Raw genomic sequence first — 6,056 nt, forward strand, 5'->3', positions numbered from 1 at the left:
ATGTATGGGGGGGAACCTTAGGGCTAGACAACGAATTTCTGTGTGCAATTAGGAAAATTCAAAATTATGTAAATGGGTATTTTTATCGTATACTATATTTTTTTTAATGTGTGTATTTATTAACATGACCAAAAATCTATGTTTTTATTTTTAATTTCTAATTTTTTATTATTATTATTATTATTCTCTATGATATTTACAGCTTGTACTTTTTTTTTTCTAGAACAGTAACCAAAATTGACAAGTGGAGATACAAATGAAATTTTTGAAGGAAGAAGCCGCTCAATAAAGTGCATTATACTACCTGTTTCGATGCTTTTAAATGGTAAACTTATGAAATCAATTTAATTATCATTATGTAGATCGCGGCACCGTCTTTGCTTTTAAACGTCTTGGAGGATTCCCTTAAATGGATAAGATTGATGATTTCTTATGAGAGGGTTAGAATAGACAGGTAGTTTCTTGTGTTTGTATAGTTTGTAGATCTGTTTAGCTTTGTCCAATTCTGTCGTTATATTTTTAAATATTTATGGAGTATTTAATTAGAAACTATGGGTATGGCGTTAGTTATTTTTTCCAGGAAAATTTTTTTTAAAAGTTTGAATTTAATAAATGTTTAATTTTTTATGCACTTTTGAATTAGATACTCCAAAACTAAAGACTGTAAAAAAAAAAAAAAAATGCATACCAATCATCAAATATGCACTAAATATTTTATATAATATATTTATAGGTATATAAAATTATCATATGATAGGTATTTGATTAAATTAACTCGGTTTAACATTATTAAACAATTTAAACTTTAATGTAATATTTTACAAACTAGTATAACATAACAAACAGTACTCCATATTACTTGTGTACGAATATAAGTGGGCATGTATACATTTTTTAATTAGGTATTTAATTTTTAAAACGAATAGAGTTATAACTCTGAGCACAAACAGAATATTTCAATTTATAAAATGTTTGTATGAAAGCCAAAAACACTTAGACTTAAAATTTATGACTATATATTATTTAACCTGAACTACCATAGTCAAAACGTGTAAAACGCAACGTTTTTGTGACGATACGGTTGCTGGTTGTGAAAAAACACCGTGATGACACCAGCTAGATTCGCTCGATTTAAGGCCGGAAGTCTATTTTTGATTCCGAATAGAAAATTAGCCAAATAATAGAAATTACTTGGCATCGCGCTATAAAGAAAGCAATTTCGTATTTAAATTTTTTTTTAATTTTAAGGTAGAACGACATTGGTAGATCTGGTTGGCCTGAATTGTATGGTTTTCAGACGATTTAAGATAGATTTTTGTGAGTACAATATGCATATAAATTTATACATACATATACATAATACTTAAATTACTATATATTTTTAGAATAAAAATATTGGTCAAAGAAATATAACCATACATGCCGCGAGAGTTAAAATTATTTTAACGCGCATAATATAAAAAGTTTATTTACTAGATGATAGTTATAATACTATTCTTTTAATTAAATAAACAAAAATTACGATCCTCAGAAGATTTATCAAACAATATTGTATTCAACACTGAAATGTTTTATTTGTTTAGAAAAAAAAATATCAAAGTTCGAGCATGGCATACGCGTGCAGTGTTTAAAATGGGTTATAACATGAAGTGGTGATATTGCACTTATATATATTATATACATATAATATAATATACTCTTATAGTCATATCGTATTTCTTTTAAAACAGATATCTTTATTATTAGTATTAATACCAGATAATAAAATGAATGTATATTTATTTCAATAGCAGGCTTTTCACGCAAACCTAAATACAATATCTTACGAGTGGTTTTTATTTTAACTTATTGAAGTACTAAACGCAATCGTTTGTTTATACATTACCTAAGTTATTATAATATTATTGTGCATTATGTTTAACTTTCTGCATTATAAATATTGTTCTATTTATACGCTTAAATGTACACATTATCCGAAATCATTGTCATAAACCATATTATAATGATAATATAAGTTTATAGTGATGAGTTAGCATATAATAATCCTAATTTTTTTCTGGTTACGCCTTAAATATTAGGTATAGTTAAAATTGCTCAATACTTCGGACGATTTATAAATAATATTAATAATATTTTTATTACTATAATTATTAGATATTGCAGTGTAAATAAACTGAATATTTTAATTTTCTGAAAGCAATATAATTGTTATGGGTTTTTGCTTCAAGCTCTACTGTTATTATTCACCAGCTACGTACACAAACACAATATTATATTCATTATGGCACTGCAGTCTATAATCATACATAATATAATAATAATATAGTGATAATCTGATAATCGTACGGATGTGTGATCAAGTAAGCAGTATACATACATCTATAGTCAAATAAACTTAATGAACTATAAAACTATAAAAGAAAAGAACTTTTGTCTATTTGAGTAGATATTCATAAATTGTGACAAAATACTATACAACTGTTCAATAAAATTTAAAATATAACATAAGTACTCCGAGTGTCATTAATTATTAGTTAATTTCATAGTACATAAATTGAAATTTTCTAAATATTTGTAAAATAAATTATTATTGATATAATATTTTAAATTTTTTAGAGTTGTAAATATGGTTATATACAACTATATTGTACCTATAGGTTAGGGTTAATATACATAAATTTTTATAAAAAAAGAATTTTTGTAATAAAATGTGTAATTCGTTAGTCACTGCAGTACGCTTGTGTATGATTAATATAATTAAGAAATATACATAAAGGTTTTCTGGATCAATAAATTAGGTCAGGAACCAATTTTTTTTTTTTTTATCACTTTTATCGCAGACGGATAATCCACCAAGACGTCGACAACATTGGAATTCGGATCCGCAGCCACAATAGTTATAATATTATTGCAGAAGTTACGTCAGAAAAAATAAAAAAGGAAAATTATATGGCACAGGTTACACCTTCACGTCAGGAAGAATCGTTACTACCTATTTATTATAAACATGCGGTGATAATGTCTGTATTACAGCGTGAACGGGTCGGCACGTATTATAATAGGTCCTGCTACACGTGCATTATATCTGTATACATATTTTATTTATAAATATACACATAATATACGACCTATGCGCACCCTATCCATACTGTTATTATTATTACCTGTAGTGAGCGTATACCAGGATGGTGGGACTACTAAAATACAATATACTTATAACGACACGACGGTGGAGATGACGGCGTATACCTGCAGTACACGGCATTGTAGGGCTAGCCGGGTCGAAAATCGGTTTGAGCCGGTCTTTAAACAATTTTTCTCTTCCAAAATCGGATTCAAAATCGATCGGGGCGGTTACCCCCTGGCTCGAACAATTGCCTATGGGGGTGTGATGGCGGCGGCATTTCGGCAGCTACAGTAAAGGTGGGAGGATCAGGGTGTGTGAGCATGTGTATATTATACAGAGGTGAAAAAAACAACACACACACACATATTATATAGGTACACGAGTATTATACGTATACACGCAGGTTACGGTGTGTAAGGGCAATTGGCGGCAGTGGCGGAGAACGATAATGATGTTTTCTACGCTGCGCCGACGACGTATATACACATACATCATACATAATATTATTATTATATTCTTTCGGTGTGCCTAATCAAGGCGCACACAATAAAACGCCTCGCGTACCTACCTACATAATAATAATGTAATATGATTATTCGTCACTGCAGAGGGTGTAGGTATAACACGCACGTCGTTATGATGATAACAATAATAATACGAATGTTCGCGCTGACTGCAGTCCACCGTAAAATTGCATATGACGTATCAATTATTGTACGGTAGCAAATCGTTTGTACTTTTGTCTCTACGTGTAGTATTCTAGTAGTAAGTATAATAGTAGTAGTATAATATGTCAATATTAATAAGTATCTACAAGTTTTAAGAAAATTTATTTCAAGAGGGAATAGAGAAAGACCTACGCGGAGAATTGAGGACTTTATCTAATACAACCGTTGATTTTTGAAGATATTCCGAGTGGCGTCCGGTTTTTTAATTTTTATCTTTTTCATAGCCCGAGTACATCCTCACTCCTCAGTTCACATGCAAGAAAATTTCATACATCGAAGACAATAAAAATCAATTTTAAAATAATTGAATTTCATGACTAGATTTAAAAAAAAAAAAATGGCATTTAAATATCAGCCTATATAAATAAACTAAAAAAAAAAAAAAACCAACTAAAATATCTAGTACGCTCACTCCAATTCAAGAATGTAAGCTAAAATAAAATATATTATCATAAATAAAAATATTTTTGAGGCGTAAGTCAGCTTACCTCCTTGTGATTTACCCTGGATAACTGTAAATTAACTAGGATGTACTAGGGCTATGTCAAAAATATGGCATTTTTATCTTGGGATGCACTTGGGTAATACCTTATTTTGGACACACTCGGAACATTAAAAAAAGGGTTATTTCATGATGCATTTTGGAAAATCCCGATGTTTTGTACATAAAAATGTATTTGCGCACAAATTAAAAAAAAAAATAACACATATTCGAAATATAGATCATTTTATAGTATCATAATACTCATTTCGTTTATTAAATATATCATCTTCGTTTCTCGAGATTTACTCGAGAACAATGATTTCAGTTTTCCAACGTTTGGATCAAAGACAAATTATAGACTAGTATGATTGTATAATGCTTTTAATAGGTAAATATTGATTCACAAGTATTCTGTGGCAATGATTAGTAAACCATATAGTATTATGAATTATGATAGATACAAATTTATAATTATGTAATATAGATATTTAGAAAAATAAATAGTTTTTTGTCATTTGGTAAACGATTAGGATATCATTCCATTTGAAGGTAAAGTACTAGAATGATAGTCGACAATACATTGGTAAATTCAAAGAGTTAAATTTCAAAAATCACACGCCTGTCAATCTGCAGGGCGTAGCAATGAGCATAGCAAAGAACATAAAATAAGCGCGGTGACAGCAATAATATTAAAAAATAAAAACTACTACCTCTCCACAGATCATAGTCACACGGTCTAACAATAATATTATTATTATTTATTGTTGTTGTTTTTAAATATTTTTAAATAGCATAGTTATCATTACCTATGTGAAAAGTGCATATAATAGTTGTTGTGTTTGGTGCGTGCTGCTGCGAGCCTCAATGAACGGCGTGGCATTCCGATGGGAAATTTATTTGGGCACTGATGAAACTATAATAAAAACAAGTATGTGTGCACCTATATAATAACATGATTTATTTCATTATAATTCAATATAATATATTATAGTATTATACGATCTCTCTTAGATGGTATACATGAACCCCGCGTGATACGAATATCCCCCCGCTGAGGGCTGTGGAAAGGGATAGTACAATAATAATATAAATACTAAACGTTCAGAGAATATGTATATATATTATGTTGTATAAGAAAACAACACACAAACCATTACAAACGTCAAACAATCGTACGACGACGGCTAGTCAGGAGACTTAAACAATATAATAATATTATTAGTCAAATATTTGTTTATTATTATTATTGTGAGATGTAGTCATCGTCGCACTTATATTATCCGTGTGTAACGCAATACGGATAAACATACAAATCCTCTTAGCTCCGGCGACATCTTAATGTACCTATAATATTTTTAAATTATCGGTAGACGTTAAATAATATAATAAGAACACGTGTATAATATAAATATATCGTATCTCGTTGAATTAAAATAATGGATACAATAAAATTAGGATTAGGATTTAAATGTTCTAGATAAACATTAGAAAATACCATAAAACAGTAACAATTCTAAAAAATGATGTATATTTTAATAATATTATACAATATTTTCATCAACTAACCATAAATCCAGATGTTTCTGAAGTCATATGTTTTAGAGATTAATACTTAAATATTTTGAAGTGACAAGAATACCTGCCCCCCCCCCCCAAAAAAAAAACACAAAACAAAACCGTTAATTATGTGATACTGTAATATAGTTCCAAATCATGA

This window comes from Melanaphis sacchari, unplaced genomic scaffold (genome assembly GCF_002803265.2).
Source record: "Melanaphis sacchari strain LSU unplaced genomic scaffold, SCAv2.0 Contig42_pilon_pilon, whole genome shotgun sequence".
Classification (NCBI taxonomy): Eukaryota; Metazoa; Arthropoda; class Insecta; order Hemiptera; family Aphididae; genus Melanaphis; species Melanaphis sacchari.